The 26999-nt window shown below is 36.2% G+C and overlaps 2 non-coding genes and 1 pseudogene across 2 annotated transcripts; all 3 read right to left on the bottom strand.

Annotated features, from left to right (window-relative positions):
- Positions 1 to 638: 638 nt before the first annotated feature.
- On the bottom strand, positions 639 to 744 carry LOC140853868 (small nucleolar RNA R71). Its single transcript, XR_012137011.1, has one exon. It is a non-coding gene; the product is annotated as a small nucleolar RNA R71 (small nucleolar RNA).
- Positions 745 to 8696: 7952 nt separating this feature from the next.
- Positions 8697 to 26999, bottom strand: part of LOC140853775 (uncharacterized) — a 52704-nt pseudogene continuing 34401 nt past the window's right edge.
- Positions 20833 to 20938, bottom strand: LOC140853919 (small nucleolar RNA R71). Its single transcript, XR_012137060.1, has one exon. It is a non-coding gene; the product is annotated as a small nucleolar RNA R71 (small nucleolar RNA).

Consider the following 26999-nt stretch of genomic DNA (forward strand, 5'->3'; position numbering starts at 1 on the left):
GCAATTAACATCTAAACATTAATTAATTTCTCTCTTTTCATAGATTTAAGATTCTTAGGTTCTTCTCTTTAGATTTTTTTCATTCTTTTCTCACTTTATTATAAAAATATATATTATAAAAAAAAAAAAATTCTGTGTGTACTCTACAGTATAATTGTAAGGTGTATGCTTGGCCGTAGATCGTTACGACCAGAAATCCAACCTTTTGATCCAGAAATAGAAAGAACCCTTAGAGCCAACAGACGTAAAAGATGGACCGAAATCAGGAGAATGATCCACCCAAGCAATTGAAGGAGTACTTTACTCCTTCCACATATACCTACTCTCCTTGTATTCAAGTACCCCCTGTGGAGGCCACTCAATATGAAATTAAGTCCAGTATAATCCAAATGTTACCTTCATTTTATGGACTTAGTAATGAGGACCCTTATAAACATCTTGAAGAATTTCTTGAAATATGCTCAACTATCAAAATTCATAACTTCTCCGATGATGCTCTTAGGTTGAAATTATTCTCTTTTTCACTTAAGGACAAAGCCAAATACTGGCTACATACTTTGGATTCTATGACTATATCAACCTGGGACCAGCTGCAAGGAGAGTTTCTCAAGAAATACTTTCCCATAGGAAAAACTAATCAAATAAGAAAAGCCATAACTAGTTTTTTCCAATTAGATGGAGAAATATTTCATGAAACATGGGAGAGATTAAAAGACCTTATTAAAAAATGTCCCCACCATGCTGTACCTAAGTGGCAGTTAATCCAATGTTTTTATGATGGGCTCTCTGAAAGACATCGACAAATGGTCGATGCATCATGCGGTGGGACATTCATGCTGAAAAGTGAGGATGAGGCATGGCAACTGTTTGAAATTTTAAGTAAAAATTCATTACATCATATGTCTGCCTCTATTAGAGATAAACCCATGTTAAACTCAAAAAGAGGTGGAATATATGAAGTAGGAAATGCAATAGATATCCATCAAAAGGTAGATGAACTGTCCCAAAAATTAGATCGTCTTCTAAATACTGGACAATCCCCGATTCCACCTAATCCAATCCAAGAAGTTTGTGCATTGTGTGCAAGTCCGAACCATTTTGTTAATGAATGCCCAGCCGCACCTCAATTTCCTAAGTTTGTGCACGAGCAGGTTCAGCAAGCTCAAGTCCAACAAGCTCGCAGACCAGGAAACGATCCTTATTCGAACACTTATAACCCCGACTGGAGAAACCATCCAAATTTTTTCTGGAGACCACAACCAGTGGTTGGTCCTGCCACACCTCGATCTCAATATCAAGACCCAATATATAGGCATGGACCATACCATCAATTCCAAAATATTCCTCAACCGTCTACTACTGGTCACAGCTCAGCTTTTGAGGAAAAAGTCCTGAAAGCACTAGAAAGATTAGAAGTCAACACTCAGATCCTTAACTCCCACACACAATCCATTGCTAAGCTAGAGACCCAAATAGGTCAACTAGCGACTGCATTCAGTAGGAGGGAAGAAGGAAAATTACCTAGCCAACCCGAGAGCAACCCAAGAGGGCAATTTGTGATTGAGAGTTATAATACCCCAGAAGCTTTTTCTGAACATGCCAAATCAATCATGACTCTGAGAAGTGGGAAGGTCATTGAACACACTAGTAAAACCAATGAGACTGACCCTAAACCTCTAACCGAATCCAAATCACCCAAGAACAAGGAGGACCTGAAAATAGAGAAGGAACCAACTGCACCAGAATCATCTTACTTGCCTAAAGCCCCATTTCTGGATGCCCTGAAAGCCCCTATTCCTGCAGATAAGAAGGGAGGAAAACTCGATGAGATGTTGGAATTGTTTAAGCAAGTCCAAATTAATCTTTCCCTTCTAGACGCAATCAAACAGGTCCCTGCTTATGCCAAATTTTTGAAGGATTTGTGCACCCAAAAACGTAAATCTAGATCATAAATCCCAAAGAAAGTACGTCTCACTGAACAGGCTAGTTCTGTCGTCCAGCATGCCACTCCTCCAAAGCTTAAAGACCCAGGAGCCCCCATCATTTTCTGTGTTATAGGAGATTATCACATTGAAAAAGCTCTTCTAGATTTAGGGGCAAGTGTGAATCTTTTACCTAGTTCGGTGTATGAACTTTTTGGATTCGGAGAACTGAAACCCACATCAGTCACATTACAGTTAGCCGACAGATCAATTAAGGAACCACGTGGAATGCTTGAGGATGTCTTGGTCAAGGTAGATGAGTTTTACTTTCCAGTTGATTTTTTGGTTCTCGATATGGAATTAAGTGGCAACCCCAGACAAATTCTCATTATCTTAGGATGACCTTTCCTAGCTACGGCGAATGCATGCATCAATTGTAGGACAGGAGTCATGGACGTATCGTTTGGGAATAAGAAACTGAGACTGAATGTGTTTGGTGCTTCCCAAGGACCATCAATGGATAGTTGCTTCAAAGTAGATACACTAGAAGATATTATAGAAGATGCAACACCCACAATTCTAGCACCTGACCCCTTAGATACTTGCTTGGCTCACTTTGGAGTGTATGACTTTAAGGGATATATGAAAGAAGTTAACATATTGTTGGATACACCACATGATAAAACCACTCCTCCATGGACAATCAAGTATGAGCCATTGCCCATCTTTTGTTGGTTTTATTGCATATGACGTCTGGCTGAAGACGTAAAACTTAGCACTTTTTGGGAGGCAACCCAAATTTCTTCTATCTTGTTTTAACTGATCATCATTTTTTTTAAAGAATAAAGGACCACTCTGTATGGAAGAGTCTGTTAATAAACTTGACGTCTGGCTGAAGACATAAAACTTAGCGCTTGTTGGGAGGCAACCCAATGATTTCATATTTTTTTTACTTTACTGCAGCTACTGGAATTTAGAACAAGAGCCTATTAATCAATGAAGCTATCTTCAACTTCCAAAGCAAAATTATCCCAGGTGCACTCTCTTCATTGAGGATAATGTAGATTAAGTTGGGGGGGAGGAAATTAATCAAATCCTTGAGTATGGTCAGAAATAATTAGTTTTGTGAATTCGAATTTTATTAGGCATCCTAATAAATGAATGATTAACGGTCAAGATAATTTTAGAGATACTGAGGAATAAATTATTAAGAAAACCCAATGAATGGTAGGGTTTAAACTAGATCAAATTTTAGGAGTGATTCCTGAAACCCTCTTCTTACTGATCTCAATAAAGAATCTGCTTCATGAGAAATTGGGTGGAATGATCGAGGTATGCAAAAAAAAAAAAAAATCTCCTTAAAAAAAAAAAAAAAAAAAAAAAACATTGGTTTCCTACCGAGTAACCGGGCCCTTTCACCTAAGTAAGCGTTGTGGTTCGCGTAAAAAGGTAGGTAATGTTATATAATAAAATAAAAAATAATAATAATAATATATATATTAAGGAGACTAAATTGCAAGAAGATAATAAACCTCTTTCTCATTAAGTTAGAGGATTTAAAGAGTAAAGTGGGGAGTTGGTGAAAGAAAAGCTCTGAAATTTCTTTAGTTAATACTCAACCACTAATTGGGTCAAATTGATAATCCAATGAAATATCTCTTTAATGATCTGACCAAGTATCATCTACCTTTTGGGATGCCTAACCTAATTTTTGATTCAAAATCGAGTCAGTACACAATGCTGATATATCTATTTTACTCGAGGACGAGCAAAATTCAAGTTGGGGGTTGTGATAAACACATAATTTAAGTCATTTAAAGTAAAAAATTATATTTAATTTATTTTATTTATTAAGAATTTGATGCTTCTTTTTATGTTTTACAGGAAAGATGATCGCCGATACAAAGAGTCCGATTCATAGATCAAAAAGACTCAAGTTTGAAAAAATTTAGACTTAAAATAAAATTAAAATAAAAGAAAGATGCATCCGGTATTATAGAAAATGAAGATACTATGCAAGGAATCCAAAAGGATACAGATGTCATCGTAAAGAAACAAAAGTTTCTTTTTGGTATGTGAAAAGATGGTTCACGTTGATTTTCTCTGGGCGGTTTCATGTGAATTCAAAGGCTGGCTGGCGCTTGTTTCACATGAATTCAAAACAAAGTGGTGCGCGTGGACGTGCTGACGCGGGACGCGGTGTGGACGCGGCGTGGATGCGGGGACAGGCGCGGACGCGGGACGGGCACTGACGCGGGTGTGGGCGCACGGCAGATGAGTTCAAAATAAGGAAAAAAAATAATATTTAGAAATATTTTGAAAGATTTGTATTTTTTTAGTCCCACATCGGAAAATCATGTAAAACTCCTCCCCCCTAATATCTATAAAAAGGCTTTTGTACTCCCATTAGGGGGGGAGCCCAAAAATTCTTCTAGAGCCTTGCATAGAGGAATAGAAAGGGACTACTTCATGAGCAGCTAGGCTAGCAGTCTCGGGAGTGGAGAAAAAATTTTGTAACGACACAGAAATGGTTTATTGTTCTAAACTTTCTTGTATTTCTTTATATGCAATAAAGATTATGCTTTTTATTTAAAATATCATGAGTTCTTTATTTGCTCCCTTTCATATGCTTTTATTTATGCTTTCTTGTTAGATTAATATTAGGAACAACTTTTACTTTTCGGAGACGCACCGTGATCTACGGATACGGGGCGTGCCGAGGAAAGAAGAGTTGTTTACCTAGTACTTTTTGGAGATGCGTCGTGATCTACGGGTACGGAGCGTACCGAGGAAAGACAGATATTTTTCTTAAGATTAATCACATCTATTTAGTTAAAAAAAGAGATACAACTCTGCTAGTGCAAATTAATTCAAAACTCCTGAGCTCTTTATTTTTTTAATTACCTCAATTTTAAGATAATTTATTTTCTAAATCAAAAACAACGCTTCTTTCTTTTACCTTGCAATCTCAACTTAGTCCAAGGTCCCTGAGGATACGATCTCGACTCATCCTACCTACGTAGTGAGTAGAGTTATTTTTTTTGGTGCTATCAACGACTACGCATCAGATACTAAAGTCAAAGAGACTAGTTGGCTATGGCATCGCAGACTAGAACATATAAGCATGAATACTATTTCAAAATTAGTTGTAAAAAATTTAGCTAAAGGATTGCCAAAATTGGACTTTGAAAAGAATCATATTTATGATACTTGTCAATTTGAAAAATAAATGAGGGAGAGTTTCGAATCTAAAAATGTAGACTTATTCGGAGCTACTAGGATCACAAGCCTAGGAGGGAAGAAATATGAACTTGTGATCATAAATGTTTTTTCTAGATACACTTGAATTTTACTTTTCACACACAAAGATGAAGCTTTCTCAATATTTTTTAAGAATGAAAAGAATTTAACTATAGTTTGTATTCATAGTGACCATGATATTAAATTTGAAAATAAATATTTTAAAAACTTTTATAATAAAAAAGATATTGAATACAACTTTTTAGCATCAAGAACCCCATAATAAAATGGAGTAGTTAAAAAAAAGAATAGAACTTTAGAAGAAATGACCCACACCATGTTGTGCGAAGGAAATCTACCTAAATATTTTTGGATTGAAGCAATAAACATAATATGTTACATTCTTAATAGAGTTTTAATCTTATCAATTTTAAAGAAAACCTCCTATGAGCTTTAGAAAGGTAAGAAGCCTAACATTAACTATTTTCATGTCTTTGGATGTAGATGTTTTATTTTGAATGATGAAAAAGGTAACTTAGAAAAATTTGATGCCAAGTCAGATTAGGGTATCTTCTTAGGATACTCCACAGCAAAGCATATAGAATCTTCAACAAACGAACATTGGTTGTTGAAGAATCTATACATGTGGTATTTGGTAAAACTAACGAATCTTCCTTGAGAAAGGAAAATACTATTGATAATGATGCAGAGATTCTTGAAAATGGAATAAGAGAACTCAACTTGAAGGAGAAGTCAAGTCAAGAAAAGAAAGAAGAAAAAGGTAAAGAGCAAGAAAAAGATTCAGAAGAAAACATCAATAAGATGCAAGATCATTTGCCCAAAGAATGGAAGTATACATTCCATCATCCTAAAGGTCTTATCATAGGTGATCCTTCTCAAGGGGTAAGAACCAGAGCCTCTTTTAGAGATTCTCATGATTACTTAGCTTTTGTATCTCAAATTGAACCTAAATGTATAGAAGAAGCTGAAACAAATTCTAGCTGGATGCTTGCTATGCAAGAGGAACTAAATCAGTTTGAAAGCAATAAAGTATGGACACTTATAAGTAGACCATTTGACCATCCAATAATTGGCACTAAATGGGTATTTAGAAATAATTGAATGAATAGGGTAATGTAGTAAGGAACTAGATTAGTTGCAAAAAGATATAACCTAGAAAAAGGAACAGATTTTGATAAAACTTACGTACCTATAGCTAGATTAGAAGCAATAAGATTACTACTTGCATTTGTCTGCTACGTGAACTTTAAATTATATCAAATGGATGTGAAAAGTCTATTTTTGAATGGCTATATAGCTGAAGAGGTCTTTGTTGAACAACCATTTGGTTTTGAAAATCATACAATCCCTAATCCTATTTTTAAGCTAAATAAAGCTTTATATGGTCTTAAACATAAACCTAGGGCTTGATATGAACGATTAAGCAAATTCTTACTGGAAAATAATTTTTATAGAGATAATATACGGACAACTCTATTTGTGAGAAAAAAAAATGATAACATTACTTGTAGTTCAAATTTATGTTGATGACATCATTTTTGAAGCTACTAATGAAAATCTTTGCCAAGAGCTTGTCGAGCTAATGCAAGGTGAATTTGAAATGAGTATGATAGGAGAGCTCAATTTCTTCCTCGGACTTTATCAAGGTATGATCGGATCTTTACTTTACCTTACAACTAGTAGGCCTAACATTCTATTTAGTATATGTATATGTGCTAGATTCCAATCAAATCTAATAAAATTTCTTATGCTTGCTGTAAAGAGAATTTTTAGATATTTAATGAGCACATAAAACCTAGGATTGTGGTATTCTAAACACTCTTAATTTAACTTACTTGGATATTCTGATGCTGATTATGATGGTTGTAAAATTAATAAAAAAAGCATCTCTCGAACTTGCCAATTTCTTAGGTTAAATTTAATCTCCTGATTTACTAAGAAGCAAAACTCAGCTACACTTTCCACGGTCGAGGCCGAGTATGTTGCAACTGGGAGTGGCTGTGCTCAAATCCTTTAGATTAAACAATAACTCAAAGACTTTGGAATTAAATAGAACAAAATTTCAATATAATGTAATAAACACAAGTGCAATTAATCTAACAAAAAATCTTGTCTTACACTCTAGAACAAAACACATAGATATTAAACATCATTTCATAAGATATCATGCTCAAAATAGTGACATCGTACTTGAATTTGTTTCTACTGACAATCAATTAGCTGATATTTTTACAAAATCTTTGAATGAAAATAGATTTAATATGATTAGAGGTGAATTAAGAATTCATGATCCCTTCTGATTAAAAATCACTTTAATAACTTTTTGTTCATATATTAGTTGATTTGATTTAAGTTTTCTAGAAACTTTTTAGACAAATTTTGAATTTTTTTGAATTTTATTTCATTTTTGAAACTATGGCCCGAGCTGGGTCAAGTCGATTTGATTGTCGATCCAATCTGACCTGGGAATTGAGCCGACTTGACGGTCAGGGGCCCAGTTTTTTAATTAAAACATTTGACTTTCCCAAATTCTGTTCAACTCTTCCAAGCTCGCCCCACCTCAAATCCTCTTGACTCCATTTTTAAACCCACCAAAACCCCTTTCCTCCTTATTGTACCCTCCAAAATCTTGGGAATCCATGCATTGGGACCCCAAACTCAAACCATGGTTGCAAAGAAGCGAGGCACTATTGAGAAGCATGAGGCACGGTCCAAGAGGAAGTGATAGCTTGAAGATCTTCACCCCACACCTTCTGCATTGATTTTTCCACCAAATCAGGTTTCTATAGCCTCATGAGCAATCACTATGGGCAGAAAGTTTAGTTTTGATTTTCTGGATGGGGAAAACTTTCGGATTGGGTCTTGGATTCATCAACAAGGGTAAGAGAAAATTTGTTCTCTAGAGGTACCGACCTATCCCAACCATGTGAGAGAATTTTTTGAAAATTTGAAAACTGATACAGAGTTCAACTGGTCTGTGGTGAAAGAGACTAAGATTGTACTTGACCAGAGAAAGCTAGGGTATCTTTTGGAAATGCCATCTTCTGAAATCGATATGCTTAAGCTAGAAAATGATTTTGATGGCTTATGAAGGATTCTAGGCAGAGATGATGTGGAGGACTTCAACTTTCATAAAGTCAATCTTCTGCCTACTGAACTGAAGCTACTCCATAGCATGATTTGCAGGATCTTCTTTCCTAGGATGGAAAGATTTGATTGGGTATCAAGGAAAGATCTTGCTGTGATGGTTCACATGGTTGAAGGGACTACACTGAACCTATCATTTATGATGATTGAGTAGATTAGGAATGCTGTTGGAAGATCGTTAATAAAGACCTGTTTGCCCTATGGTATGGTGTTCACTCTGATATTCATTGATGCTGGGATTGACCTGGATGGTGAGGACTTCAAATCTCTTACTCACACAGATTATTACACCATTCACTCACTGCATCGCATGAGTTACTAAAAAGTGAATGGTCAGTGGGTTAGGGAAGCCGAGGGGATTCCTGGTCATGTTTCTAGATCATCTTCTTCATCCCCATCAGATTCTGTCGATCCATCTTCACCAGCACCTACAGCTAGACCTTCTTCACCCCCACTAGCACCGACTCCAGCATCAGTTATAGGAAAGCATGCTCTAGTCCTCCTCACACTTCTATTATGCATCACAATTTTAGCTTTAAAAGGGCTATAGAATAGGCTATGGTGAAGATTATGAAGGGGATGGAGGATTTGTTTACTAATTTTTATCAGCAAATCACTTAGAGTCTTGATGAGCATAGAGTATCATCTGAGGGACAGCTTGAACAGCTTAGTCAGTAGATTAGTAGTCTGTCTCAGAGACTAGAGATTTTGGAGAAGACTCAGAGGGGGACATCTGATTTATCTCAGAGTATTGAGCATTTGACTGTGTAGGCTATCAGAATTGCTAGGAGAGTCGAGGAAGCTATCATTTCTTAACAAGGCAGTGTCGAGGTTCTCATTAGTACTGTTCGGAGGATTAAGGTGCAGATCGGTCTGCTCATGGATCGGATATCTCCATCTCGATCTTGACCACCTCCTATCCTACCTAGACCCTTCCCTAGCCAGTGTCACCCATCCTCTTCCTCCGCAGTTAGACCCCCTTTAAGTGCCACTATTAGACCTGACATTGGTTTCCCTCCTATTCGCTCCAACCCCTTTGCAAGGACCTGTAGCAAGAGATCAATACCCTCCTCATCCTCTGATCCAGTTCAATGCATCATAGAGTTTCCATTAGATGAGGAGTTGTTCTCTTCGGGTTAGAAATTTAGAATGCCTTTTAGTCTTTTATGTTTTGCTTTAGAATGTCATCAAGTGTTGTATTATTTGAATGGCACCTTTTTGTAAGTAATACAAACATGTAATGAATGTTATCAATCAATAAATGTTTGCTTTAGCTTTTCTCAAATGTTTATATTCTTTAATGCTCTTTTTGATGTCGACAAAAAGGGGGAGAAATAGAAATTGAGCATATTATGAGTATATTGATTGAGATTATTAATTAATATATTAATTAAATTGAGATATTAATGGATGTTAAAAATTTCCACCTACATTAGTTTCATAAAATACACTTATTAAGGGGGAATTTAAATTTTAATAGCTAAATATCTTTTAAGAATTTCATGCATCTAGAATTTGTAAAAGTGCAACTCTTCCATATAGCTTGTCAAATCATAATTTATTTAAGCATGTAGTATACAATGAAGTGTAAACATCTATAACACTTATCTACTCTTGATATTGTACATTTCCTTTACCTTAAAAAATTTTTATACACGACTATATGCTCAATATTTTGTCATCATCAAAAAGAGAAAGAATGTTGATCTAAAGAATGATTTTAATGATTACAAAATATTAGAGCATAAATTAATAATAATATTTTTCAAGTATGTCAAAGAATATTTTTGTTAAGAAAATCACCATTAGAAGACTCTAAGTATGATTGAAGATCAATTGAGTCAAGCAAAATCAGTTTTGGAGACAAACAGCATAAGAAAAGCCTTCCTAAAAAATCAAAGCTGACTTGTCGAAGAATCGAGCCAGCTCTAGCATGAAATGGGACAGAAATTTTATCTTGGCATGCAGCTCAAAATGAAACCAAACCAACTCTCTCAAAAAGATAGATAGGTACTTTACAAATTTTGAGACTCGAGCCAATTCAAACCAAATTAGTGAAGGAACCAGATCTAGGGTTTCAGGGTTAGATGTTGAAACTTTTTCAAGATCATGCAGTGGAAGACTAAAATAAATTAAAATTTATTTTTTAAAACTAAAGAATCTCTAAATCTAAGATCCTATTACATGATTATTATATAGCATTAAATCAAAAATTAAAATATATAGAGAATGAACTACATGTTGATCATATCAACATGTTTCTATACTACATTTAATGTACGTATTAAACAATAGATCAGATTTATTACCTTGCAAGTTAGATGTTCTAACCTTGCTGATCTAGGCTTAAGGATGATGTTGCAAGCCATACATACCTCCGGCCTCTAGGAGTCGTCCACACGAGCCCACGAATCTCGACCAGAAGTCCTGCTTCAGGAAATCAGCACAGTATGCTAGTACTGCGCTGATCCTTCTTTGATGGTTGATCAGGTGCCTTCTTCTTCTTGATTTGAGCTCTTTCAAAGATAAAAAGTAGGAGGAGGAGTTTCAAATCTGAGACGCTCTCAGAAAACTCAAAATGGAGGAAGGAAAGAGATGAAAACAAAAAACCCTAGAAGAAGACCCTCTTCTTCTTCTCGTTTTTCTCTCTAAACACCCTATCTTGTGTCTATTATATCTCTATGACCCAAAGGTATTTATCTCTTATTTTTTTATGGCTCAAAGTTATATGAAATATCTATCTTCTCCAAAAATTTCATGAAGAAACTAATTTTATAGAGAGAGATGTGATAGAGTCCTTGTCTATGTCAAACACCTAGTCAAGGCTTATCCAAACATGGCAAGATAAGGGGTGCCCAACTCTTGAGCACCTGCTCCTTATTTTCATACATGAACTATCAGAAAAGGATACACAATATGTACCCTAAAATCCACAAAAATTTTTAAAAAAAATTGGATAAATTCGATGCAAAATTGAAAGAGTTTTGGATTTTTAAAACTCTATCTCATAGAATTCGAAATCCAAACTTATTCCTCTTTGATTTGATCCAAACCACCTTCCATGTAAGAAAGAAGAGAGAAAACCTTTTGTGGATGTGGGAGACACCTGGGAGAGGGCTTTTGTCACACAAAATAAGAGGAGATTGGTGTGGAATAAGAGAGAGTGCATCGGGGGGGCTTATGTGGCGTAAGGTAGAATCCTAGTCTTACTAGGATTCTAACTCAGGACTTGTTTTAATTTGATTTCTCAAACCAAAATTAGATCAACTCAATTAAAATAGGTCTTAACCCACTTAAAAACTTAATTTAATCAGATTAAATTAGATTTAAATTAGATTTAATTTTTTAATCAAATTAGAAATTAGGTTGACCCAAGTCCTAATTGAACTAGGATTAGTTTTTTCCTTGCACTTGGCTTATCTAATAAACCAATTGGACTTGATCCAATCAAGTCTAAACTAAATCTAATTAAATAATATTCAATTAGACTTAATCTCAGCCCATTGGCTTAATCAAATTAAGCCAATTAGCAATCAAATTGTTAATCGATCCTCCTGCAACACTTGCACTAGATTAAATGTCAATCGTATTGATTATTTAACCCTAGAACGATTCTTAATCATTGATCAACCATCCGATCGGATTATAAACTCTAATGTGTGTGATCTCAAAGGTTCGAACCTAAGTCGGTAGTACAGAAATAAATTTTTATACTAATCGAAGTGACCATCTAGCAATGGTACCCGACGACCGGATAGGTCGAATGTGTAAAACAACATCCTTAGAACCCATGCGGATATAGTTTCTATATAATTCATCTCCTTGACCAAAATGATCATAGGATATCTCAGAGTTCAACTGTCAACTCTGATCAGGTTGTCCATATTGTATTTCAAAATATCAAATCCATCTGATGGATTACCCTGGCCAAGGTTTTGCTAAATTGAAATACAGCGACTCATTCTTCTCCAACTCTTGGAGTGGTCAATCCTATCTCGATCACACTCTGACTTTGCAAGTACTTGACTGTGCCTAGAAGCCTTTCATTTCTAAATTAAAAATTCAGTTAGTTTAGTACCAAAGCACAGTGAGTTGCTTGCAAGTCACTGAGGCGATCTCAGGTCTAAGGGACACTTATACCTATATCCCATCAGAGACATTCTCGATAGCAGAATACTCTAGAATTGGTCACGTTCAATGATGATGTACCAACTACTTTAGTCCATCTAAGTTAGATGGTAGTATTCTAGAGGAGAAATGGTCTGGAAGAAAGATTGAGTTGAGCCATCTAAGGGTGTTTGGGTGCACAGCATTTGTGCACATCTGTGCTGGTGAGCAGAGCAAATTAGAGCTAGGTCACGAAAGATGGTGTTCTTGAGATATCCATGAGGAGTTAAGGGATACTGGTGGTGGGATTCATTGGAGAAGAAGGTTGTCATCAGTGTGGATGTCACCTTTGATGAAAATTCAGTTCTCCAAAAGTGAGATGGCATGGAGGAGCTGTAGGAGGTCCAACAGGGCAGTGCTAGACAACTAACATCCTATTCTATTTTGCCCCTTGCAGGTGCATCAGGAGGACTTGGTATTCAGGTGGAGCACTCTCCAAAGGTGTCTTCATAGGTGGAGAGAGCTCGGATGAATTAAAGAGGCCAAGAGATCTAGCAGGAGCAAACTGGACCATGGACAGATATCGGGGTTGCACTATACAAGCCCAAAAGGAACGTCAGGCAACCAAAATGATATGGCTTTGAAGAGACGGTGTCATATACCCTGATTACAGTGAATGGATACCTCTACACCTATGAGGAGGATATGGAGAGCCAGGATAGAGAGAGGTGGGTCTAAGCAATATCTAAGGAGATGCAGTCTCTCCACAAGAATGAGACGTGGCGATTGGTGCAGTTGCCACAAGAGAAAAAAACCATTGACTGTAAGTGGGTTTACCAATGCAAGGAGGGGCCTCAGAGTAGAGAGATATCAAGTACAAGGTGAGCCCAGGGGCTAAGGGATATTCACAGAAGGAAGGAATCAACTTCAGTGAGATTTTCTTTCCTGTCTCAGGCATACTTCCATCAGGGTGTTGCTGAGCATCGTAGCAGCTCAGGACTTGGAGCTGGAGCAGATGGATGTCAAGACGGCATTCCTCTATGGGTATCTGAAGGAGAGCATCTACATGAAGCAGCCACCTAGGTTCTGAGAGTCAGGAGTAGAAGGAAAGGTTTGTTTATTGCAAAAATTACTGTACAGGCTGAAGCAGTCACTGAGGCAATGGTACAAGCAGTTTGATTCTTATGTGAGGAGCATCGAGCTTTTCAGGTGCGAGTATGACTCTTGTGTTTATGTTAAATCTTTGAAAGATAGGTCTAGGGTGTTTTTACTCTTGTATGTGGATGACATGCTTATAGCATGCAAGAGTAGGAAAGTTGTGTAGGAACTGAAGGCAGCTTTGTCTCAAGAGTTTGAGATGAAAAATTTGGGGACTGCAAAGAAAATCTTAGGCATAAAAATTTTTAGAGATTGAGCCAAGAGGGTGCTGCATTTATCTCAGGAAGGTTACATCAAGAAGGTCTTGGAGAGGTTTGGGATGAAGGAAGCGAAACTGATGGAGCTGCCACTCGTCGGGCACTTTAGACTCTCAAAGATGATGTCGCCACAGACTGAGGTGGAGGTGGAGGCTCAAGAGATGGAGAGAATACCATATGCCTCTGGTGTGGGAAGCTTTATATATGCCATGGTGTGTTGTAGGCCGGATATCACCCATGTAGTGAGCCAGGTCAGCAAGTTCATGGCGCAGCCTGGCAGGGAGCACTAGTGAGCATTGAAGGAGATCTTTAGGTACTTGGTGGGTATTGTCGGAGTTAGTATTTACTACAGACAGTAAGAAGGTGCTGAGGGACTCTCCAACACATCCAAGGAGACTCGGGGGCAAATAGGAGGATTCATGGATGTGGATTTTGATGGAGACATGGACACCCGACGGTCGATGATAGGTTTTATATTTAGCTTGTTTGGAGGTCTCATTTCACGGAGATGATACTTTTAGCCTATCACGGCCTTATACATGATTGAGGTGGAGTACATTGGTGTTATGGAGGTAGCGAAAGAGGCCCTATGGTTGAAGAGCTTGGCATTGGAGATGGGCCTCACACAGGAGGTCGTCAGGGTGAACTGTGACAGTCAGAGTGCACTATTACTTGTACAGAACACTGTCTACCATGCGAGGATGAAACATTTTGATATCAAGTATCATCGGATCAGAGAGCTTGTAGAAGAAGGTGAGGTGGAGCTAGTGAAGGTCCACACCAAGGAGAATCCAGTGGATGCACTAATGAAGATACTTCTATGGGACAGCTTTCGAAAATATATGACACTGATGTACTTGATGGACAGGATGGAGTTGGTTGAGGCCTTGGGGCACCAAGATGGAGATTGTTGGGCCTCATGTGGTACTCCCAAGGCTCAGGGGACCAAGGTTAAGGCCAAGGTCTAAAGTCCATGAGGTGGTCATGGGGTTTCTAGGGCTAGTTCGGGCCCTAGGATGAAAGGCTGTCAGCCTTTCGAGTCTGGAGATCTAGAGATTTTAGGCCTTGAGGGGCTAACTTATATTTGGGTTAGGATTGAGTTCAAGATTATGAGATTGAATCAACTCATGGGTGTACATGAGCTTGGATGAGTGCAATCTTATATTGAGTTAGCCAGAAAAGTTTTTGGGTTGGGTCACATTGACCCTGTATATAAAGATACATTGTATTTGGACACGATGAATCAAAGAAATATAAAATTATTTTCTTTCTAATCTTTCTCTCTCTTCTTTTCTCTCTCTCTGGTCTTCTTCACATCCTAGAAGCAAGAAAACTTAGGGTTTCTTGGCCGCCAACCCAGAAAGGAAAGAAAGGAGGCGCTAGAAACCAGCGCCCCCCTTTGTGCACGCCTCCGTTTTGTGCGCCCCCCTCTTGGATGCCCAAGAGGAGTTTTAGGTCTCATCTTTTATTTTTTAGAAACTTCATCTAGGATACTTTCAGATCTCAAAAGGTGGATTCAGATCTGGTGGAGAAGAGGTTCAAATCACAGAAAAAAATCCTGCCGACAGGATTTACAAGGCTGCTGAAATTTTGAAGGCTGTTTTTATTTTGTTTAGTTGCTGACCTTCAAGGACCTCCATGACCTGATCTTTGTTATTTCCTAATGTCCACAACCTGAGAAAGTTGCTCCAATAATCAACTGATTAATTAGTTTCGATTTGGTTCACCGAAAGATTTGGGCTCAACCACGGAGCCATGATCATGGTCCATTTATTAAGGTCAAACACATGGACTTGATCAAACTTCAACTATTGAGATTGATTTAGAGAAATACTGACCTAATCTAATTCAACACTTGATCTATATTTAATCAATTTCTCTACTTGATCTATATGTATTTCTAATCCTAGGTCTAACCCATTAGAAGGTCCTGATTCAAGCTAATCCTTTGCCCATCGATTTATGTGGTGTCTTAATGATCTTCAATTCTTAAATCTAAATCATTCAAATCTTAATTCATAATTAAGTGTGTGAAATGTATGTTTCGATCTGTAGAACTATTCTACTAAGATTTTAGGTGAAGCATATCATATGTTTCAATCCATAAAAATAAATGTTCATAATATATTTAATAATTAAATATACATAGATATGATCTAAACTTCATACATATATCTCATGCATCATGATAATTTTTAGATCAATACCGATTACATCTTATATAACATGCAATTCAGATCTAAAATAATTTTATATCTAAATTTTATCTTATTATAATGAATCATAAATCACTTTAGATATAATCTAGACATATTTATGATCAAAATAATACATAAAAATCTATTCGCTTTTCTTCTTCATGAAATCAGATCACAATGACACCCCTACACGTCATAAGAGAACCCATCAAATAGACAAAAGAGAGATTAATCTCTTCAATCTCTTATGACTGGATGGTCTAATGATCTCATCAATCCGAGTACTAGGTTACTAAGATCTAAAATCTAGTTTCATATATAATTACATCAACATACAATTATTGACAAAATAATTTTGTGTCATGAACATATCCTTGATCTTATCAATTATGTTCTTCATCTAATCTAATTAGATTTGATGTATCATATATATTATATCAAATCTGAAATATATCTTATACTGATTATAAAATATCAATTTCAGATTTGATATCATATAGAAAATTAATTAGATACAAACATGAATACATAAGGAATAAATTTTTAGTAAAATCTATTTTCATGCAGTATTGAATTTCGATAGGATTTAGATCTAAATATCTTTCAAAATAGATCCAATTTAAATCTAAAATAAATCTCACTTTATAATGGAAACAATAATATTAAAATTTTATTAAAATAAATTTAAAATAAATTTTAATTCACGTTGTTATTCTATTAAAAATTCAGCGACAGTAGAATTCTATTATAACAAACTTATAACAGTCTTAATCAACAATTGATTAGGCTCATCTAATCCAATCAAAATCAGATAAAAAATTTTATACAAATAGATTTAAATCAAAAAATTCTAATTACATCTTATGTAATTAATCTTAAAAAATTCAGTTATGCATGCATATATTTCAGACCTGCTCTGATACCAATTGAAGGGATGGAAAACTCAGAATGCAAGTTGCATCTAAAATTTTTCTATTAATCTACATGAATAAGGATCAAATTGTTACCTAATTAGCAATGTAACTAGAGATCAAATCTCAAATAATCTAATATAAACCTTCGCAGAGGCCTTGATGTGTAGACCTTCTACTTCGCATGCATACCAGATGCCGCAGGAAAGCAAGATGAACTCCAATCTTCGCAACTCAATCAAATGAGGGAGAAAATATGCTAGTGTGATCTCTCACACTAGCAGGTGGGACATCGAAGGAGGGCCCATGCCCAACGAAGAAGGGGCAGCACCAAAGGGGAGAGACTAAGGAGAAGAAGAAGGGCTTCTTTCTTCTCACGCCTCTCTCTCTCTTTCTTTTTTCTCTCAATCTGATTTATTCGCTATTTTACTATGCATCCATAGATAGAGACCCTTTCTATTGATAGATAAATTTTATGACCCAATAAGTATAAGACTTCTAACTCAAATCTGATTTGAATCAGTCCAATACTTTTGAAAGAAAGATTCCTACATGAGATAGAATTGCCATCACTTATGACAATCATTTGCACCCACTCCTTCACCCACATGGGACACCCCAAACCAACACTATTCTAGGTATTGGTTAGTCCACATGAGAGGAGAATCCCAATGCAAGTAGGATTTCTTATATCTCATCCAAAATAGATCCGATTCAAATCCAATTCGAAGTTCATTCGAAATAATTTTGAAAGTCTGTCAATCCCAAACTCGTTAGAACTTTTGTACCAAGTCTAACTTAGATTTTGAATCCAATTAAGCCTAGTTAATTCAGATCTAATATGAAATTAATTAGTACTTAAATCTAATCTTTCATATACTCCATGAATCATAGATCAGAAACTGTTCATCTTCGGGATCGAACATGAAACTCATGTGTAGTGCTAGCTATACATAGTCAACTCTTCAATCCTGTTTGATCCATAACTTAATTCTCCATCAAGTTAGCTTATATATTCAATCAAGTCAAGTACTTTCAAATTAGATATATAAACATAGGTGATAAATACTTAATTTAAGTCATTTAAAGCAGAAAATTATATTTAATTTATTTTATTTATTAAGAATTTGATGCTTCTTTTTATATTTTACAGAAAAGATGATCGCCGATACAAAGAGTCTGATTCATAGATCAAAAAGACTCAAGTTTGAAGAAATTTGAATTTAAAATAAAATTAAAATAAAAAAAAGATGTATCCGGTATTATAGAAAATGAAGATACTATGCAAGGAATCCAAAAAGGATGTAGATATCATTGTGAAGAAACAAAAGTTTCTTTTTGGAAATGAAATAAAAAAAATAGCGTGAAGTTGTTCCTGGGTGCGCGCGTGAGCGCGTGGATGTGGGGCAGACGCGGCGTGGACGTGGGGCAGACGCGGTGCGGACGCGGTGTGGGCGCGAGCACGGGCATGGGTGCGGCATCGCGTGGGTGTGGGCGCGCGGCAGATGGGTTCGCAGGAAGTTTTTGATGGTGGTTGAACAAATGCTTATTAAAGAAAAAAAATTAATATTTAGAAATATTTTAAGAGGAAAGATTTGTATTTTCTTTAGTCCCACATCGAAAAATCATGTAAAACTCCTCCCTCCTAACACCTATAAAAAGACTTTTGTACTCCCATTAGAGGGGGAGCCCAGAAATTCTTCTAGAGCCTTGCATAGAGGAATAGAAAGGGACTACTTCATGAGCAGCTAGGCTAGCAGTCTTGGGAGTAGAGAAGAAATTTTGTAACGACACAGAGATGGTTTATTGTTCTAAACTTTCCTGTATTTCTTTATATGCAATAAAGATTATGTTTTTTATTTAAATTGTCATGAGTTCTTTATTTGCTCTCTTTTATATGCTTTTATTTATGCTTTCTTGTTAGATTAATATTAGGAACAACTTTTACTTTTCGGAGATGCACCGTGATCTACGGATACGGGACGTGCCGAGGAAAGAAGAGTTGTTTACCTCGTACTTTCTGGAGATGCACCGTGATCTACGGGTACGGGGTGTGCCGAGGAAAGACAGATATTTTTTCTAAGATTAATCATATCTATTTAATTAAAAAAAAAAGAGATACAACTCTACTAGTGCAAAATTAATTTAAAACTCCCAAGCTCTTTATTTTCTAATTACATCAATTTTAAGATAATTTACTTTCTAAATCAAAAACAACATTTCTTTCTTTCATTTTGCAATCTCAACTTAGCCCAAGGTCCCTGAGGATACGATCTTAACTCATCCTACCTACGTAGTGAGTAGAGTTATTTTTGGTGCTATCAACAACTACGCATCAAATTTTGGCACCGTTGCCGGAGATCTTGACACGGTTGAATTAAAAAAATTTAAAAAAAAAATTTTTTTTAAAAATGCTTTTCAGTTTTTATTTCTCACTTTAAATTTTTTCAGTGCTTTCTAGCTAGATAATCTTATTTGCATAATTACATAATTACCTTGCATAACTAATTTACTACTTTTTAATCTTAAGAATTTTTCTGCTTAGAATAATTTGCTACTTTTTATAGCCTAGTGATTTATTACTTTTTAGACTTAATCACTTAAATTTATTTTCTTGTAAAACTAAAAAAATAAAAAAATAAAAAAAAATATATAAAAAGATAAAACTATAAACTTTTTTTAAAAAAAAAAGCCACTGACATTTCATAACACTTAACTAAAATAGCGTAACCCCAAATATAAAAATTTTTAACTTGATTGGACACCTTGTTTCTTTGTATCTCATCTCCATAATTAACTTTAAGGGTGCAACCCATTAACTAAGATAAGATGGGGATTTGATCACCCTTCCTTGGCCCATAAATCACCTCCTTGCATTTGCATAACCTAGACCTTAATCTAAAATCAACTAGACGTCAGCCCTAGGAATTTCGAGCTCAATAGGATAAGAAAGCTCTAGAGTTGAACCGAGTGCGGATTGATTAATTGCTCGGTGTCTAAGGCAAGTGGTTAAAGAAAGTGATTTTCAATTGGTTCCGTTGACTGACCTAGCCAACTCAGTTGGTGTCTAAGAAAAGCAACGAGTAGGAAATCTCCCACATCTTACGCTTACCTAGCCGAGTCAGTTAGTCAATCTTGAGCTTGGAGTTCTCAAAGGCGGTCTTGGAAGTTAGGAGCTGTCTAGATCTAAGTTAACCTTAGGATAGAGAGTCTATGATTGTTTAAGTTGATTGCAATTAACATCTAAACATTAACTAATTTCTCTCTTTTCATAGATTTAAGATTCTTAGGTTTTTCTCTTTAGATTTTCTTCATTCTTTTCTCACTTTATTATAAAAATATATATTATAAAAAGAAAAATTTTTTGTATTTTCTCTACCGTATAATTGTAAGGTGTATGCTTGGCCGTAGATCGTTACGACCAGAAATTCAACTTTTTGATCTAGAAATAGAAAGAACCTTTAGAGCCAACAGACATAAAAATATGGATCGAAATCTGGAGAATGATCCACCCAAGCAATTGAAGGAATACTTTACTCCTTCCACATATACCTACTCTCCTTGTATTCAAGTGCCCCCTGTGGAGGCCACTCAATATGAAATTAAGTCCAGTATAATCCAAATGTTACCTTCATTTTATGGACTTAATAATGAGGACCCTTATAAACATCTTGAAGAATTTCTTGAGATATGCTCAACTGTCAAAATTCACAACTTCTCCGATGATGCTCTTAGGTTAAAATTATTCCCTTTCTCACTTAAGGACAAAGCCAAATACTGGCTACATAATTTGGATTCCATGACTATATCAACCTGGGACCAATTGCAAGGAGAGTTTCTCAAGAAATATTTTTCCATAGGAAAAACTAATCAAATAAGGAAAGCCATAACTAATTTTTTCCAATTAGATGGAGAAATGTTTCATGAAACATGAGAGAGATTAAAGGATCTTATTAGAAAATATCCCCACCATGCTGTACCCAAGTGGCAGTTAATCCAATATTTTTATGATGGGCTATCTGAAAGACATCGACAAATGGTCGATGCATCATGCGGTGGGACATTCATGCTGAAAAGTGAGGATGAGGCATGGCAACTGTTTGAAATTTTAAGTAAAAATTCATTACATCATATGTCTGCCTCTATTAGAGATAAACCCTTGTTAAACCCAAAGAGAGGTGGAATATATGAAGTAGGAAATGCCATAGATATCCATCATAAGGTAGATGAATTATCCCAAAAGTTAGATCGATTATTAAGTATAGGACAGTCACCTTCTCCATCCTGTCAGATACAAGATATATGTGCATTGTGTTTGAGCCCCACTCATTGTGTGAATGATTGTCCGGTTGCACCACAGTTTCATGAATATGTACAAGAACAAGTCCATCAAGCCCAAACTACTCATAGACTAAGGAACAACCCCTATTCTAGTACGTACAATCTGGGCTGGAGAAACCATCCAAATTTTTCTTGGAGACCACAACCAATGGTTGACCCTACCGCACCTCGACCTCAATATCAAGACCCAACATATAGGCATGGACCATATCATCAATTACAAAATGCTCCTCAACCGTCTACTACTGGTCACAGCTCAGCTTTTGAGGAAAAAGTTCTGAAAGTACTAGAATGATTAGAAGTCAACACTCAGATCCTTAACTCCCACACACAATCCATTGCTAAGCTAGAGACCCAAATAGGTCAACTAGCGACTGCATTCAGTAGGAGGGAAGGAGAAAAATTACCTAGTCAACCCGAGAGCAACCCAAGAGGGCAATTTGTGATTGAAAGTTCTAATACCCCAGAAGCTTTTTCTGAACATGCCAAATCAATCATGACTTTGAGAAATGGGAAAGTCATTGAACACACTAGTAAAACCAATGAGATCGATCCTAAACCTTTAACCAAATCCAAATCATCCAAGAACAAGAAGGACCTTAAAATAGAGAAGGAACCAACTGCACCGGAATCATCTTACTTGCCTAAAGCCCCATTTCTGGATGCCCTGAAAGCTCCTATTCCAGCAGATAAGAAGGGAGAAAAACTCGATGAGATGTTAAAATTGTTTAAGCAAGTCCAAATTAATCTTCCCCTTCTAGACGCAATCAAATAGGTCCCTGCTTATGCCAAATTTTTGAAGGATTTGTGCACCCAAAAATGTAAATCTAGATCACAAATTTCAAAAAAATATGCCTCACTGAACAGGCTAGTTCTGTCTTCCAACATGCCACTCCTCCAAAGCTTAAGGACCCAGGAGACCCCATCATTTTCTGTGTTATAGGAGATTATCACATTGAAAAAGCTCTTCTGGATTTAGGGGCAAGTGTGAATCTTTTACCTAGTTCGATGTATGAACTTTTTGGATTCGGAGAACTGAAATCCACATCAGTCACACTGTAGTTAGCCGACAGATCAATTAAGGAACCACGTGGAATGCTTGAGGATGTCTTGGTCAAGGTAGATGAGTTTTACTTTCCAGTTGATTTTCTGGTTCTCGATATGGAATTAAGTGGCAACCCCAGACAAATTCCCATTATCTTAGGATGACCCTTCCTAGCTACGACAAATGCATGCATTAATTGTAGGACAGGAGTCATGGATGTATCGTTTGGGAATAAGAAACTGAGACTGAATGTGTTTGGTGCTTCCCAAAGACCATCAATGGATAGTTGCTTCGAAGTAGATACACTAGAAGACATTATAGAAGATGCAACACCCACAATTCTAGCACCTGACCCGTTAGATACTTGCTTGGCTCACTTTGGAGTGTATGACTTTAAGGGATATATGAAAGAAGTTAATACATTATTGGATACACCACACGATAAAACCACTCCTCCATGGACAATCAAGTATGAGCCATTGCCCACCTTTTGTTGGTTTTATTGCATATGACGTCTGGCTGAAGACGTAAAACTTAGCACTTTTTGGGAGGCAACCCAAATTTCTTCTATTTTGTTTTAACTGATCATCATTTTTTTTAAAGAATAAAGGACCGCTTTGTATGGAAAAGTCTATCAATAAACTTAACGTCTGGCTGAAGACGTAAAACTTAGCGCTTGTTGGGAGGTAACCCAATGATTTCATATTTTTCTTACTTTACTGCAGCTACAGGAATTTAGAACAAGAGCCTATTAATCAATGAAGCTATCTTCAACTTCTGAAGTAAAATTATCCCAGGTGCACTCTCTCCTTTTATTTTCTTTACTTTCCTACTCCATTGAGGATAATATAGATTAAGTTGGGGGGAGAGGAAATTAATCAAATCCTCGAGTATGGTCAGAAATAATTAATTTTGTGTATCCAAATTTTATTTTGATTAAGAGTCAATTAGGCATCCTAAACAATGAATGATTAATAGTCAAGATAATTTTAGAGATACTGAGGAATAAATTATTAAGAAAACCCAATGAATGGTAGGGTTTAGACTAGACCAAATTTTAGGAGTGATTCTACAACCCTCTTCTTACTGATCTCAATACAGAATCTACTTCATGAGAGATTGGGTGGAAAGGTCGAGGTATGCAAAAATTCTCCTTAAAATATACTTTTTATTAAAAAAAAAATATTGGTTTCTTACTGAGTAATCGGGCCCTTTCGCCTAAGTAAGTATTGTGGTTCGCGTAAAAAGGTAGGCAATGTTAAAAAAAAAAAAAAAAGGGACTAAATTGCAAGAAGATAATAAACCTCTTTCCCATTAAGTTAGAGGATTTAAAGAGTAAAATGGGGAGTTGGTGAAAGAAAAGCTCTTGAAATTTCTTTAGTTAATACTCAGTCACTAATTGGGTCAAATTGATAATTCAATAAAATATCTCTTTAATGGTCTGACCAAGTATCATCTACCTTTTGGGATGCCTAACCTAATTTTGATTCAAGACCGAGTCGGTACACAATGCTGATATATATATTTTACTCGAGGATGAGCAAAATTCAAGTTGGAGGGTGTGATAAACACTTAATTTAAGTCATTTAAAGTAGAAAATTATATTTAATTTATTTTATTTATTAAGAATTTGATGCTTCTTTTTATATTTTACAGGAAAGATGATCGCTGATACAAAGAGTCCGATTCATAGATCAAAAAGACTCAAGTTTGAAGAAATTTGGACTTAAAATAAAATTAAAATAAAAGAAAGACGCATCTGGTATTATAGAAAATAAAGATACTATGCAAGGAATCCAAAAAGGATGTAGATGTCATTGTGAAGAAATAAAAGTTTCTTTTTGGAAATGGAATAAAAAAAATAGCGTGAAGTTGTTCCTGGGAACGCGCGTGAGCGCATGGATGCGAGGCAGACGCGGTGTGGATGCGGGGCAGACGCGGCGTGGACGCGGCGTGGGCGCGAGCGCAGGCACGAGTGCGGCATCGCGCGGGTGTGGGCACACAGCAGACGGGTTCACAGGAAGTTTTTGATGGCGGTCGAACAGATGCTTATTAAAGAAAAAAAATTAATATTTAAAAATATTTTAAGAGGAAATATTTGTATTTTCTTTAGTCCCACATCGGAAAATCATGTAAAACTCCTCCCTCCTAACACCTATAAAAAAACTTTTGTACTCCCATTGGAGAGGGAGCCCAAAAATTCTTCTAGAGCCTTGCATAGAGGAATAGAAAGGGACTACTTCATGAGCAACTAGGCTAGCAGTCTCGGGAGTGGAGAAGAAATTTTATAACGACACAGAGATGGTTTATTGTTCTAAACTTTTCTGTATTTCTTTATATGCAATAAAGATTATACTTTTTATTTAAATTATCATGAGTTCTTTATTTGATCCCTTTTATATGCTTTTATTTATGCTTTCTTGTTAGATTAATATTAGGAACAACTTTTACTCTCCCGAGATGCGTCGTGATCTACAGATATGGGGCGTGCCGAGGAAAGAAGAGTTGTTTGTAGGAACCAGATCTAGGGTTTCAGGGTTAGATCTTAAAACTTTTTCAAGATCATACAGCGGAAGACTAAAATAAATCAAAATTTATTTTTTAAAACTAGAGAATCCTTAGATCTAAGATCCTATTACATGATTATTACATAGCATTAAATCAGAAATTAAAATATATAAATATAGTATGAACTACATGTTGATCATGTCAACATGTTTTTATACCACATCTAATGTATGTATTAAACAATAGATCAGATCTATTACCTTGCAAGTTAGATGCTCTAACCTTGCTGATCTGGGCTTAAGGATGATGTTGCAAGCCGCACACGTGTCCGGCCTCTAGGAGTCGTCCACACGAGCCCACGAATCTCGATTAGAAGTCCTGCTTCAGGAAATCAGCACAGTATGCTAGTACTACGCTGATCCTTCTTTGATGGTTGATCAGGTGCCTCCTTCTTCTTGATTTGGACTCTTCCAAAGATGAAAAGTAGAAGGAGGAGTTTTAGATCTGAGATGCTCTCAGGAAACTCAAGATGGAGGGAGGAAAGATATGAAAACAAAAACCCTAGAAGAAGACCCTCTTCTTCTTCACGTTTTTCTCTCTAGACACCCAAACTTGCATCTTTTATATCTCAATGACTCAAAGGTCTTTCTCTCTGATTTTTGGATGGCACAAAGGTCTCTCAAATCTCTATCTTCTCCTAAAATTTCACAAAGAAACTCATTTTATACAGAGAGATATGATAGAGTTCTTGTCTAGGTCAAATACCTAGTCAAGGCTTATCCAAACATGGCAAGTTAAGGGGCGCCCAACTCTTGAGCACCTCCTCCATATTTTTATGCATGGATTATCAAAAAAGGGTGCATAATGTTTACCCTAAAAACCACAAAAATTCCAAAAAAAATTTCGATAAATTCGGTGCAAAATTGAAAGAGTTTTGGATTTCTAAAACTCTATCTCATAGAATTCGAAATCCAAACTTATTCCTTTTTGATTTGATCCAAACCACCTTCCATGTAAGAAAGAAGAGAGAAAACCTTTTATGAACGTGGGAGAGACCTGGGAGAGGGCTTTTGTCATACAAAATAAGTGGAGATTGGCGTTGAATAAGAGAGAGGGCATGGGGAAGGCTTATGTGGCGCAAGGTGGAATCCTAGTCTTACTAGGATTCTATCTTATGACTTGTTTTAATTTGGTTTTCCAAACCAAATCAAATCAAAATTAGATCAACCCAATTAAAATAGGTCTTAACCCAATTAAGAACCTAATTTAATCAAATTAAATTAGATTTAAATCTGATTTAATTTTCTAATCAAATTAGAAATTAGATTGACCCAAGTCCTAGTTGAACTAGGACTAGCTTTTTCTTGCACTTGGCTTATCCAATAAACCAATTGGACTTGATTCAATCAAGCTTAAAATAAATCTAATTAAATCATATTTAATTAGACTTAATCTCAATCTATTGGCTTAATCAAATTAAGTCAATTAGCAATCGAATTGCTAATCGATCCTCCTGCAATACTTGCACTGGGTTAAATGTCAATCGTATTGATCATTTAATCCTAGAACGATTCTTAATCATTGATCAACCATCCAATCGGATCATGAACTCTAATGTGTGTGACCTCATAGGTCCGAACCTAAGCCGGTAGCATAGGAATAAATTTTTATACCAATCGAAGTGACCATCTAGCAATGGTACCCGACGATCGAATAGGTCGAATGTGCAGAACAACATCCTTAGAACCCATGCAGATATAGTTTTCATATAATTCATCCCCTTGACCAAAATGATCATAGGATACCCCAGAGTTCAACTATCAACTCTGATCAGGTTGTCCACATTGTATTTCAAAATATCAAATCCATCTGATGGATTACCCTGGCCAAAGTTTTGCTAAATTGAAATACAGCGACTCATTCTTCTCCAACTCTTGGAGTGGTCAATCCCATCTCGATCACACTCTGACTTCGCAAGTACTTGACTGTGCCCAGAAGCCTTCCATCCCTGAATTAGAAATTTAGTTAGTCCAGTACCAAAGCACAGTGAGTTGCTTGCAAGTCACTGAGGCGATCTCAGGTCTAAGGGACACTTATACCTATATCCCATCAGAGACATTCTCGATAGCAGAATACTCTGGAGT

Source organism: Elaeis guineensis, chromosome 14 (assembly GCF_000442705.2).
Source record: "Elaeis guineensis isolate ETL-2024a chromosome 14, EG11, whole genome shotgun sequence".
NCBI lineage: Eukaryota > Viridiplantae > Streptophyta > Magnoliopsida > Arecales > Arecaceae > Elaeis > Elaeis guineensis.